At 41.4% G+C, this 15,087-nt stretch overlaps 2 long non-coding RNA genes across 9 annotated transcripts in view; both read left to right on the forward strand.

The window, feature by feature from the left end:
• LOC125982473 (uncharacterized) overlaps nucleotides 1–15,087 on the forward strand; it is a 146,296-nt gene that overhangs the window by 70,402 nt on the left and 60,807 nt on the right. The window lies entirely within an intron of this gene.
• Nucleotides 1–15,087, forward strand: part of LOC125982782 (uncharacterized) — a 34,353-nt gene that overhangs the window by 14,953 nt on the left and 4,313 nt on the right. The gene's annotated exons all lie outside the window — the stretch shown is intronic.

Raw genomic sequence — 15,087 nt, forward strand, 5'->3', positions numbered from 1 at the left:
AGCCTGTGAAGTCCACATCTAAAGGAAGGATTCTGTTTCTGATCGCGGCCCCTCTTGAAGTCGCTCCATTCGCCGAGCGTGTACGCATCAGACTCACCGCAACACCGGATTTGGGTCTACCTGACATGATTCTCTATGTGTTATTTCCCAGAGACCCCCAAGGGTCCAACTCAACATTGATAGATGTAGAGTGGCAAGGGTGAGGGTGGGGGCGGGGTATCCCCCCCGACCCTTACTCTTCCCATGGTACAAAACCTTAGGAATTCCCCTTGGGCCTTTTCAATTACAGTTTGACCAAGCTTTACACTGTGATGATGTGTTGCTTTAGGGAAGTGACATTAATGAAGAGGACAAATGTGGTGTTGTCCCTAAAGAGCATGGCGCTGCCACAAAGGGACTTTAATGGGGGAGAAATTCACGCTAACCTATTGTCATTGATGGTGTAAGCCGGGCAGACTGCTGTGTCTTTAGGATTCGTCTCAAGTTAAAGAACTATTGATGCAAATAGTTTTAGCGCAAGCCGACAGCTAAAGGGAACGCAAGGGGGGAGTCTGAGAGAGTAATTAGCTGCTTTGAGGAGCCCAGGTGATGGATTTTTTGTTGCACGTAGGTGCGAATGAGTAAATCCATCGTTTACACTTCAATGCTGAGCTGTATTTTCAGTCCATTTTTATGACTTATGACTTGCTTAATCCAAGTAATGACTCAACTAGCTTGAAATTTGGAGGGGATTTGAATAGTCGCTGGGGACTTGCTTAAAACTTAAAAGTCCAGACTTACGACTTGCACATACGCAATGTGCCTTAGACCTACTTCATGCATAATCTGCTTTTTGTCCTTTCCTGACCAAGGATGACAAACAACATAGGGTTTTGTAAGATTACTTTATACTTGTGGTCTGAGGTGTGTTAAAAGGGGTTGATCTTAAATATAAAATTGAATCCTGCTTTTACACTGCATGGGACCGTACCAGCTAGACGGGCTTGTTAGCAAGTGACTTAAAAACACTTAAGCTACTTGCTACCTCCAAAGGTTCTGATTTGCGAATCATACTACAATTGGTGGTCAGTCATTGCTTGAGCAGATGCCCCATTACTGAATCACGGTAACATTTTGTAACTGAGATGATAATGTCTATCTTATCTGTCTTCTGGGTTTAATGGTGAAAGGTTAGATTTTGTAGTTGTTGTGTCTCTCGTATTTTTGAGTTGATTATACACATTATTTACAGTATCTTCACAGAGTTATATGATGCACTGAGCCTAATGTACTGCATTGCAAGTGCCATGAATAATGCCAAGTACAATTTACAAGACTGCAGATGCAGCAAATTGCATGTTTTATGAGGTGTGTACATTAAGACATGAGCTTAGTTAGACCGAGGGCCATGATAATAATTTTATATATGTATATGAAAAATTGGAAAAATTACCCAATAAAAGTTTGAATTATCTTTCTAATGGCTTCAATTTTGGTTACGCTCCGGTATGAGATTCCATTAGATTATGCAGGTGTATCTAATGTTGTGTAATTATATTACATTTGATCATATCTTCTGAACAATTGCTGCTTTTTTTTTCTTTTTTTCCCCCGCCGCTAATAACTGCAGTCATTTGTGGGCAGCCTGAGCCGTGAGGAGGTTAATACGTTTCTGTTGTGCTCCCCCGAGAGAGAGAAAGAGACAGATGTTGAGGGTGGAGTAGCTGTTTGCTTGTCGGAGTTAAAAATGAAACCCAGTGTGTAAGGATTGAAGTCCCCGTGTATCGGGCCCTCGCGGACCGCTGAGGTTACGAGAGACGACTCGCTTTGATCATTTTTCAACGTTCCCAAATAAATTTTCCCTTTGAACATTTCCAGTCACTCGTGCTTTTATTTATACGATGAAGCCTATTTAGACAATCAAGGAGTCGGGCAAAATAATGAGGCCTGCCATCCTCTCACCAGCGTCAGCGTGGACACGGGCTCCCTTTCAATCAGTTAAAAGCGGCGGCGTTAATTAAAGCTCTGCCCAAATAATTTTCATATAACTTGCTCAGTTGCTTCAGATCTGTTGTCAGCAATCGGCCCAGTTTCTTGTAGTCCGTCTTTTTTCCCCACATCCACTCTCGGAGAAATCCCACTGACCCATATAGTTGATCTCATTTTTGAAGCGCATAATAATATAGATTCCAAGTTAAGAGAGCCGAGCCTCTATTAATAGTCCCATTTGAGGTGCACGTTTGCCTCCTCCTCCTCCTCCCCTTTGCTGCTGCTGAATTCCCAGAGTAGGATAGCATCTCATTTGAGTAAGGCTGGGATTTATTACCTCATGCTTGCCTGAGCTGTTCCATCAACCGGTGTGCAGCTGCTGACTGTTTACAGGCGCCTCTTTAGCGCGAGCATCATACGTGACAACCTGCGATGGCACCTCAACTCGCGTTTCCCCCGTTAACAATAACATCCTATTGATCTTTAGCACCATTTTAACAGCTCCAATTGCACCCGCGCTTGCACACGTGTGCCCGAGTGGCTCCAGATTGAAAAACAGGAGCAGCTGGAAGGCGTTTTATTTAAGGCAGCGGTTTGCTAACTTTTTTACACCGAGTACCACCTGAAAAAATACTTGGCCGTCCGAGTATCACCATCATGGGCAATAATGAAAATACAGTAGCGTAGTAGGTGCAAGTGTTCACCCAAAACAAGGTTTGCTATAAAGTATACAGCAATGCCTTAATAAATGAGCGAGTTGACTCACATGTTTTTCCCAATATATGAGATATATATGTTTGGCCAGTTATTTTGGTTTGACGTGTGAGCAAATGTTAGAGACACAAGCACTGGACGGTGGCAGTGAACTCATCACAGAAAAGAGATCAAAATAAAAAAGACAATGGTGTTGCGATATTATAAGACTGTAAGGAACGGATGTTTAAACACAAAAGATGAAGCAACACTTTAAGACAGATATAACAATATTTATATTTCCACATCTTATTGCGTGACTGTCTTCATTCATATGGCGACCAAACTACAATGACACTAAATTTAAGAATTGGAGAATTCCGATAAGGCCAACCAATCAAATTTAGATCAGCACCAAACTGGACACCTTCCACTTCTTGCATTAGGCTTAATTTCACCTTAAAATTCCCAACTGAAAAGTTAAGTCAATTCAGAAATTGGTGGAATAGTTTGGCAAATGCAACCCATTAGCTCGTTGGAAGTTATAAAAATTCTGCTTTTAATTTGCCAGATGTAAGAAGTCACATTGTCACATTTTTGTTTAATCTCTTTAAATTTGTATTTTTTCCCCACAGAATTTAAGATCTTTAAGAACAATTGAGTCAAATGATGACATCTAGCATCAACTGCATGAACATTTGCACTTGAGTCTTCGATTGTTTCCAAGGCTCGTGCAGATTTGAATGCTGACAAAATAGTGTCGCAGCTAGTGCGGTTGTGTCACACATAAAAAGAACAAAAGAAAGTTTTGGTTTCACCTGTCGCTGGAAAAGAGGCAACAGGAGGCTGATTTGCATCATGCAAAGTTCACTTGGTGACATTTAGTCATGCTGGGATCTTTCTCCTGAATTTGCTTTGACTGCATTGTGTGGTACACAGTGGATTTGATAGACAGGTACAGACGAGGGCGATCAGGAATAACCGCTAGAACAATTTAGTACGGAATAATGATGTACATTATACTGTGCGACAAATTGCAGTACAAAAATGTATATATATATATATACATATATATTTATTTTTGTCGCTCCATACAGCCGAAAGTACAAGTGAGTTTCTGTGCCTTTTCATGGGCTATAATACTAAATGGTACTAAAGTGGGACTTTGATTAAATGGCTTAATCGAGGGGAGGGGCTGCCCTTTAAAGCCTATTGTCCGCTAAATTGAGGTCTTTTTTTTTCTCGAGGCCCGCAAGCACCCTATTCGACACAAAAATGACTATTTTGTGTTTTGTACCTTGTCGTATATATATGCCCAATACAGTATAAAGTTTTTGTAACTAAATGTAACCAAGTTTGAGCTAGGTTGTACTTTTGTATAAGTACTCCTAAAAAAATAAAGTAACAACTTTGTTTTTTCAGAAAAACATCAGATTTGACTTCTTACTTCATTAGGGAGAACATAAGCACTCACAGTCCTCTTTATTTTTTTGTTGTTGAGAGGAGTTATGTGAAACCTTTAAATTAAGGGGATACCCCCCCCCCAAGACCCGCCCCTTTTCACACATGAACCAATCAGATTGGTTATTCATCTCATTGATCTTCTTGTGGACGTGACACCAGTTGGCAAAGCAGCTCATTTGTGCATCATTGCCAACATTTTCTGAATGTTTTTAAAATATTTTGATGTTATTTTTGTCACCATTGTGACAAGTTGATGGCATCATCTTTGTGATATTAAAAAAACATAGAATGTGCCCTTCAAACACCTCTTAACAAATAAAAAATAAATCATCACCCAAGTACATGACCTATTCTATCTGCACACTGCACTTGTCACCACTAATGTTGCATTTCCGCTATTTAAATTTTTTTGTGGCAGCGCTGAAAAATTTTGACGCGTCAGAAATATTTTTAATTGACCCACATCAGCCAAATGGAAAAGGGGTTCCCTGAGTAGTACACCAAATGAAAGATGTAAAATAATGAAGTTTTACCCTTTAATTTGAAGGTGATTCTGAACCAGATTTCTTTTTGGTGATATCACACAAAACAATCTCCAAAAAAAAGCCTTTTTAGTGCTAAATAATTCAGATTTTCAAAATTCTTAATGTGTCATTTTGTCAAGCTGCGACATATAAAAAATATTGCTGTTGATTAATGTGCTCACTTTCTGAGCTAAAAAGAACGTGCATTTCCTATGAATTGCTGTGCATGTTGGTTTATTTGGTCTGGCAAAGTGAATCTATTTACCAGATTGGCTTGAGATGAAATCATTAACGCCTTTCAGTAGCACGCAGTGTAACTCAAACCCCAAAAATTACAGTCGGGAAATCCATTACAAGGTGATTTAAAAAAAAAAAAAAAAAAAGGGAGTAGAAGTGGATGCATTTGACACCATATGCCTCAGCAGGTTAAAGTCTCCAAACCTGTATGTATTTATAATCCCAGATATTTTGGTGCTTCGGCTCGTGAAATAAACATGTAGTAAAAGCAAAGTAGGTGTCACTTTAAAGCAGCCGCATTTGATTCATGCTCCCCCTTCCCTTTGCCATCCTTTGCATGCTGTTTTCTTTTTCCTCGCATGTTGTTTTGTGAACAAGCAGCCACGCTTAGAGTTGTGCATCCAAATGGAGCCTCCTCCAAATAATGTATCTTCTCCAACTTCTTCTGATCTGTTATTATTGATAGTACACTATGGCAACTTTTTTGTCTCATGAAGACACTTTCATTCATCGTTTTAGGGTGAAAGGCATAAAAAAAAAAAAAGGCCCTCGCTTTGCCGCTTCTTGGCACACACAACTGTAAGACAAAACAGGGCCCAACACAACATGCTTGCGTCATGGTGTCCGTGTCAGGTCATTCTGAGCCTAAGCGGTGTGTTTTATTTCGCCTTCACATTCACTGCCAGCTAAATTGTTGAGCACAGACTGTGATTTCGCCTCTTTTTGTGTGTGCGAGGACATGTTTATGGGCTAATAGGCCTTTGTTAGCGCTCCTCTATTTATTTAATACAATTGTAGTGTGAACAGAAGGAATAATAAACAGGCTGACTAGACATACGATTCGTCTTTGGGCTCGATAAACCCCTGTGTAAGGACACAAAAGGGGGACGTTTCCACTGCGGAAAGTAAATTCTTTTGAAGTGGAACTAATCATCTGAGGGATGGTTCTCGTTGTCCTAACAACGCAGCTGAATTGGAATGAGCCTCCCTTTTTTGTGGCAGATATGTTTTCTTTTTTGCATTCAGAGCTGATGATGATCGTACTTTCACGCCCTGTCCGCACGCATTGTGCGTCCCGACTCCTTTGCGGATAAGTCTTTACTTGGAGACGCCAAACGCACGGTGGGTGACTCCCCGGCCCATGACGTCAGCGCTGCCCCCACCCCCCTCGGAGACCCCCCCCACCACCCTTTACCCACACTCCTTTCAGCTTTTTAATACTGCCAACATGAAAAGGGCCGAGCAAATCCTCTTCTACAACACAGTGAAAAGATCAAGACTTTTAAACTTGTCATGTAGTATAATGCACCGATCACGCTTAAGATGGCGCCTATCTTGCTTGTTGGATAAATGAGAGTTTACGCGTGAGAATACGTTCGCATTTGAAAAAGTCATGCCGGGACTTTTAAATAACATGTAATCTTGTCTAATTGGCTTCATCCACTCTCTTTTTTTAACAAGACAAATTGTACTGTCTTTAAACATCTATACTAATCTGAAAAAGTTCAGCATGTAGTACTCTTGTGACATAAATCCTCTCTCTCTCTCTCTCTCTCTCTCTCTCTCTCTCTCTCTCTCTCTCTCTCTCCTCTCTCTCTCTCTCTCTCTCTCTCTCTCTCTATCCATCTATCCATCCATCTATCCATCCATTCCTCCTTCTCTGTCCATCTCTCTCTCTCCTCTCTCTCTCTCTCTCTCTCTCTCTCTCTCTCTCTCTCTCTCTCTCTCTCTCTCTCTCTCTCTCTCTCTCTCTCTCTCTCTCTCTCCTCTCTCTCTCTCTCTCCTCTCTCTCTCTCTCTCTCTCTCTCTCACACACACACACACACTCTCACTCTCTCTGTCTATCCTAATCTAATTTGATGTAATTCATTATGTGGAACACTAGTGCAAAGTGAATGGGCAAGACTACAGTATTTTTTACATTTTCTTTTTTAACTACGGGCATTCCTGGCATAAATCAAGTCGGTAATTATTGTCCCGAGGCCTGTGATTCACCGTGACGGCTCTTTTGTTTCAACCTGAAGCGCCACAACTGTGCCGTGCAGTTTGGGGTCTGCCCCTGCAGGCGCCCTAGAGGGTTGGGGGGGGGGGGGGGGGGGGGGGGGGGCAAGAGGGCCCGGAAAGGTAACTGGGCGGCTTGACCTCGAGGCCAAGAGAATTCCAATGTTTACTGTTCCTAAATCTTCATTTTCACACTGGGCTCGCTATAAAGCGTCTGCCTTCTTCCTGCTTGTTCCGTTCAATAGCCACTCGGCCATTTTATTGTCTCAGTGGGGCTATTGAGGGGTTCAGGCAGCAGTCATCTGCTGGGGTGAGAGGTTGCTTTGTTTCTGCACAATCAGTGACCCCAAAATATCCAACTCTTCCACTGCAAAAATCATTGATAATAAGCTGTTAACAATCCGTAATGAATAATACATTATTAAACGGATGTACAGTATGTTACGTTTATTCTAAGGAAATGCAACACACTTCTCTTTATGACTCTTTTTAAAGCTCGCATACTGAAATTTATTGCATATTATACAGGGTACAGTATGTACACTTAATGATGCCGCGGCATTATTCATATGCTCCATTCTTGATGATTTATTAAACATGATATCACACTACGGGGAAAGGGAATCTAAGAACAATAGATTTCACTCGTTCTGATCATTTTAAAACAGAATTCTTCTGGAGGGGATTGGCCAGTTGGTGGCGAGTTTGAGATGTTATCTGCACACCATCACCATCATAATGTCAAGTTTTCTGCCTTTACCAAGATAATGTTGAGTGAAGATCAGAGGTCACCAGTCTTTTTGAAACCGAGAGCTACTTCTTGGGTACTGGTCAATGCGAAGGCCTGCCACTTTCATACGGACTTCTAAAATTGTTCGAATTATCTTTAATTGTGTGTTAGTAATAATAATGCCTTTGAAAAATATGACACTATTTGATAATATGGCTTCTAGTGTGGTTGGAGTTTACAATAAACAGCATTTCTAATATCTTGCCCTGTCAGTGGACGTTCTAAATGGCGCCTTGTGCAGGAGCCCCCTTAGCCCACCCCCTGCCCCAAAACACACACTCATAGTAATAAAAAGCACAATGGAAAGGACCTTATATTTTTTTTCAACACAAATATATCACATTAGAAACCAATTAGAATACAAAAATGAAAAAGGTAACATAAACAAAAAACAAATAATACAAAAAGTAGAACACACGCACGCACACACGCATGCACGCACACACCTACACAACTTGCCACCTTATGTGGTTGCACATGTGCCACTGCATTTTTATTTTTATTTTATTTTGACCCATCCTTGTGTGCCTCATGCAAAGAATGCATTCTTTGCTGATCTTACACACCTACACACACACATATTGTACGCAGACACACACACGCACACTGTATGCAGCCGCACGCACGCACGCACGCACGCACGCACGCACGCACGCACGCACGCACGCACGCACGCACGCACGCACGCACGCAAGCTGACTAGTAAGGAAACCAAGGGTTTAAATGAGGACACAGCAGAGTGGCTGGTGGCAAACTTAAATGTAGGCCATTTTGGGTTGTTTGAACTTTGAAGGAAAAGAAGAAAAGCTTGAGAGGGTAGAAATGTGGAATGAATCCTCACCATCACTCTTTTCTTTGCATTCTAAGTCAGTTTGTAGCCCAAAAGCTGACATGTAGTCAAAAGTCCTGTCAGAGTTGCTTCTTAGAAAACCATTTTCCTTAGGAGGGGGCAGCAGACCAGTTGTGTTGTTCTCTGCAGAAAACTCTCCTGGCCCGCCAGCACTTTTTTGTGTTTTTCACATGCCGTGCGAGATGGGCTCGCCATTGTCATCACGGCAGACTGGGAGCTGTGGGGAGAGGACGCCCGCGCTGTGCCAGTTGGCTCCAGTAGTGAAAACACAAGGCAGGCACAGCACCATTCTAATCTTCGCCGTTGCAGACACAAAGGTCACTTTGTGGCGATTGCACTTGCAGCGTTCCAACAGCTCGGCGGCATATTCGCCGCGGAATGTATAGAAACGTACACACATTGTACGAACGCTGCTGGCTGCCAGCATGTCAACATTCTGTCACTGTGCCATGTGCTTCATTCTAAAAATGACTGCTATTTAAATCAGGCACGCTCTGGGAGGAGAGAGAGTGTGTGTGTGTGTGTGTGTGTGTGTGGGGGGGGGGGGGGGGGGGGGGGGGGCAATAACATTTAAATATCCCAAATTGTCAGCCATAAATTAATGATTTCATTTGAAATATATTAGGACATCAGCATTGTTCAATTTTTAAATTGCCCATTTGTCAGCCAGCATTTATTTATTAAAATGATGCATTTTAGAAGGCTGTTAATTTGGGTTCATGTTTTGGCTGAATGTAATACACGACACAGTGGCAGGCAGCTCATTCAAAAGTAACATTCTAATTAAGTTGAAAAATAATTCTTATTTTTGTTTCAAAGACTGTATTGAGTTTTTTACGGACTACTAATATGAGTTAAGTATAAAAACCTTTTATCCATCTCAGGCGGCAGCCATTTTTTCACTTATTGACAAAAATGATATCACAGATGCCAGGTCTCAGGTCCGAACCGATCAAAGCTGAGCTTTAGAAAACCGGCGAGCTGTGATTGTTTGTGATCCGAAATGGCAACTGTGAGGTCATTTTCGTGAACAAGTGGCAAAATGGCCGCCCTCTGAGATGGATGAAAACAGGTGGAATTCCCTGCTTCACTCATATTCCACAAACACAATATTATTCAGAACGACATGTGTAAACTAATGGGGGCACATGCAACATATGATTGTAAAGAAAATTTGGGGGTTAAAATTATCTGATACTGTTTATCTAACAAAAGATTATTCTATTGCTTGTGTTTGTTAAAAGTAATATGAAAAGAGGACATAGAGAAAAAAAAAACCCACACACATTAAACTACAATCGCGATATTGAAGGTAAAAAAACAAATTGGAATTACATTAGTCATCCAAATCTTTCCTCCCTAGGCAATATATGTTATACAGCTCGAGAGGCTGCAGATGTGCTTGTGATGACTTAAGTAGCGACAAACAAGCTGACAGGAATAGCAGGACTATTGTTGGAAAGTAAGCTAGCGTCAAAAATGCCCGTATCTTTTCTCCGTCCTAAAAGATGCCACGAGCGTTGGTTAGTCACAAGCTTGTAATGCCGGTTTATTTAATGACTTGCGTGGACCAAAGCGGGCCAAAACACATCTCGCTTTCCCCGCTATAAGTTGCAGCAAATAGAAGGCGGCGTGTTTCACATTGTGGAGCTTTATCCGTTTTCACGCAGCTCTCCGCCCTCCTGGTGCTGCTTGGCTTGCAAGACAATCGTCCTGCAAATATCAAGGGGCCAAGTCATTATCTTATGCTCAGCAGGTGTAGACATTATTGGAGTGTTGAACTAATGATATGTAATGAGCTCTCTGTGACACATGTCTAGCCACCGTTACTATCACGAGGCCCATTAATAGATAACAGCATCCTAATTAGCTTCACCGGGAAGCCAGAACCGCAGCTTATAAATACATCAAGCTATATTTAAGTTTCCAGCTTTTTTTTCTTCCCCTCCTCGTTGTTGTCGCACGAGGATGGAAAACGTGCTAATCTCGTTTCACGATGCTTGTATTTAGTTTGCACGAGGTGGCTCGTTCAGGAAATGTTCTGGATAGCCGCCATTGACGATTCCATGTCTGAAAGACGGGCCGATCCGCCTTCGTCACTTTCTTCTCATTTTCTGGCTAAATTGAGAGCCGAGGACTGTCTCGAAAATTTATATTGGAAATGGTTTTGAAGTTGGTACCCCATTGCAAACACTTTCAGTCTGGCGCCGGTTGCCTAGCAACAGCAAACAAAGGCAAGACCCATCTCAAGTTTCCTGTGGAGCGGCCGGTCCGGCACGCCTTTGATCTTGACTGGGAAAATAGCTGAGTGGGCACTACTCGCATTTGTCTTTCATTTAGCCCGGCCCCCCACCAACTTCTACCCAATATGCTCCCCGCCCCCTTCCCAAATGTTCCCTGAAATGGACAAATCTTCATCTGTCCCCAGCAACCAACACCACCACTCTTAATTAATCAACCATAGCAAGGCAAATCATTGAACAAAGATTGACTGAAGTCTTATTTTATCCTTCGCAAGCACGGCAAGTGCAGTTCCTGCAAATCAGAATCAGATTCCTCTTGATTGGCTGAGTATGTTTAGTACAGTCCTTAAGCAACGTCAAGTAGTACACTTTTAGTGATGTTATCCAACATTTTCTTCACAAGTTTTCCACAATTATCTTCACTCATGTGTAATATATTTAGAAACACATCCCTGTATTCATTTTACAGTGTCTTTAAGTGATATTAAAACGGAAAAAAAAGAAAAACTACTGAAAGAACCACTTCTAACGCAGCCTCCGCTATCTCCACACGTTTTCCTCATTTTAGAGTGAGCATATAGTGAATATTTTTCAGTGGAGGGCTTATTGCATCACAAGTATGTTCAGAGTGATGCTGATGTGACATTCTGCGATTATTATGTGAATAATGTGTGTTGGAAATAAGCCGTGTTTAGGGGGAAAAAAAAACATCTTCAAGAAGTCTTTAATAATGCTTTCCAAGTCAAGCAGGACATAAATAACCTCCCTTTTTTCCACAAGCTAGAAGAGATATGTATCTTAGGGCTATTGAATGTTATCTTGCGCCACTGCTCCGCTTGCCTTTTATCCAAAACAGCTCAGACAGCACCAGAGATTAAACAAATTGAAGTGTTACACACTGTTTTGGTGTAATTTACGGTAATTGATGTTTCTATTTGGTGCCACAGCCCCACCGGAGCAACTTCTTGCAGCTTGCGGGAAGACACGTGGCCCAGTGGGGTGTATTGACTCAGCCTGTTTTAATGCTCCCCATTGTTTGGCTAACATACTCTCCTTCGTTCTGAGCCAAGCACGAGCGCACCTTGCGTATTCGAGAATGTAGTTTTCCCTCCACGCTGCGCCAATTACAGAAAAAAGGTTTGTCCTTTAGTTGGGATGAGTGGGTTGTCTCAAATAATTCCGCGTGCTCTCACATAACATAAATGCTGCGAGGGATGGGAATTTCATTTTCAATAGACTTTTGTTCAAGCCGAAATTATATTAATTCATTTGCATTTATGGAAAGTCTTCACTGTGTGGCACAGCAAAAACTATTTAACTAAACTCATTATGATGCAAATCTTTAAGAAATATTGATATAGAGGTTAAACTACATTCATCAGTACATTTTTATGTGAGAATACTTATACTTAGACCAAAACACAACAAACAAAGTGGAGTGGTGTGTCCTTAGGATAATACTTCATAATTGCTGCAGCTAAGGGCTAATAAACCATTTTTACATAAAATCTACATATATCACCACTGCTTTGACCTTATTTGGAACAAATGAATGATGCAAATGATTAAAGTTGCTTCCACTTCACACAATTAAGTACCATTGATGCCCTGGCTTGCCAAATAGTGAGCCTTGACATTCGTGAGGAAATGAAAGTCTTATAATTGTGTCTTCACGGGCTAACAATATTTATGCATTCATTAATTATAGACACCTATGTAGAACTATTATATTAATGCGGAGTCGTGTTCAGTAGCTGAAATGCAAAATACAACCCCTAGACACCTTGGAAGCATGCCCTCCCCGAATGATGATGTGATGGAGTGAAAGGTGATTTTGGTCGCTGTTCTGAAACCTGCTAAATGTCAATTAAGCGACCATTTGCAATCAAGCTGTGTTAATATTTGAAACAGCATTGCTTTGTTACTGTAAGCAGTCAACCCCAGTTATTAAAAACGTTAAACAGTTCTCAAAAATCTCCATGAAATTCTAACATTTTTCACAATGTCCACCTTGTCATTTTCCACCCTGTCAACAAGCGCATATTTTTTGTTGTTGCTGTTTTCAAGCACATGCTTGCAGTCAATTCATTTCTACCTGAGATGCGGGAGAAAACAACAAAAATGTGACTTAAGGTCAACGTGGATAGAACTACTGAAATAAACAAACGAAAGTTTGACAAGTCTCCAGTGTCTAAATACCCCGCTGATAATAATCATCAGTAAGTGTGACTTGATGCAGAAAAATCCATCCACCGACTCTGTCCAAAAACACTCAGGAAACAGCTTAATCGATTAAATACAATGAAGTTTAAAAAAAAAGTATACATGTCAACTTTTCGGGGTAAAATACGTCTCAAAGGCACCTTATGGTGACATTGAGTAAGCCCACAAGAAAAAATCCATTTTGTACTGCAGCAGCTCAGGCAGTAGAAGCAGCCTTTACCGCCTTCTGAGGGTTCTCCTTGTACCCCGCACCTTCAAGATCTCCCTTTTCTTTTCCAAAAGGGTTCTTCTGGGATAGAACAGGGAAAAAGAGTCTCTTGAAGACATTCTTACTTTCCCCTCCTCAAAACCCAGCACGATCTTTTTTTGCATATTTATTTATAGCATGTTTCTGATTTGCTGCAATCCCATGCAAGAGAATTGTTTTGCAAGAGGCGTCGACAAATTACCCCAACACACAAATGCGCATCTACTTCTCACTTTTTTTTTGTCACTTTTTGGCTGAGGTTCTGAGGAGGAATGACGAGTTGAAGCACAAACGCAGACGAGCGCTATTCCGACAAAATAGAGCCACGCCGGCAATCATGGCATCATTTGATGTTGCATTTCTAAACACCTCCTATATAAAACACATCGCGAATAATTGTTTTGTTTTCAGGAACTGACACATGCTGTGCACATTTCACTGCTGCTAGCGTCATCTTCAGTGACCAAGCCCATACCGATTTCATCACAAACGTGAATGTTTGAGTTGTCTTGCCTTATATTGTACATAATGTGTGAATGCAGAGTAAAAAATTGTCAAAAGTTGGCCGATTAAGAAAAAAGATCTATAAAATCGTCTGGCCAATTAATCAGTCAAGTCCCACTACATCTTTAATTGTTTTCTTCGTATGACTGCACATTGCAAAGATGGAACGTGCTAAAAAAATATTTTCCCTTAGTTGGGTTTTTTTTTTTCTGCAAAGTGTATGAAGCCTTGCATTCCAGAGTAGTGTAGCACCACAGAGCAAACAGAAGCCCCTGGGAGTCAAGTGTTATCGTATTCGGTTTGGTAGGCGCAACAGCTCATGAAGCCGAGTGTGTTAAATGCATATTTAAAACATCTTCATTGAAGTCCGATTCACTGATGCTGCTTTGCCTGCAACACTAAGAAGTCACTCTCAGATTTATGTCATGTAAAAGTTCTAATTAATCTCCAATTACGTCATGAAATATGGATGGATGGATGGATGGATGGATGGATGGATGGATGGATGGATGGATGGATGGATGGATGGATGGATGGATGGATGGATGGATGGATGGATGGATGGATGGATGGATGGATGGATGGATGGATGGATGGATGGATGGATGGATGGATGGATGGATGGAACATTAACTTTGAATATCCTAAATGCAAATTATTCAATAAAAAAAAAATAAGAACACGCAATCAATTCTGAAATTCTCTTTGCCACAGCCCCCAAAGCTCATTTGGCAATTTCCAGTAAGACATCTCAATCTGTGTTGGTGCCGTATAGATTTATCACCTCTTAACTATATGACATTTCTGCAGAGAGGCCTAAAAAAGCCCATAATAGTCATGATATACAGACGGAGAGGGGGTGGGGTGATGGGGTGTCATTTGTCAGTGCGCTCATCGGGGTTCAAAAGTAAGCTCGTCTTTGTCTAATTCAACACGTTTTATTTCTGTAACTGAGAAATCTGTTCAGGGGCCCTAACATTTCTTTTCCAACTGTCAGGGTGTCATTTGTCAGGAAAAAAAAGACGATCTGAAAGTGAATGCACACCCCCAGTCCGTCTGTATGTTGTGAGGTTATTGCTGTAAACAGGCAAGGTGCGCATGTGTATGTGGCTCGCACTCACACAGAGCAAACCCAGGCAACTTTCCACTCAAACATGCTTTTCCATTAGAGAACTTTTGCAATTGATGGTGTGAATTGTCAATGATATCCAGTCAATGATATCATCGATCATTCTTTTCCCATTTGTGTTTCTTTAAGCCACTGGTGTCAAAGTCAAGGCCCGAGGGCCAGATACTGCCCGCCACATCGTTTTAGGTGGCCCGTGAAGACAAATTGTGCGTCG

This window comes from Syngnathus scovelli, chromosome 1 (assembly GCF_024217435.2).
Source record: "Syngnathus scovelli strain Florida chromosome 1, RoL_Ssco_1.2, whole genome shotgun sequence".
NCBI lineage: Eukaryota > Metazoa > Chordata > Actinopteri > Syngnathiformes > Syngnathidae > Syngnathus > Syngnathus scovelli.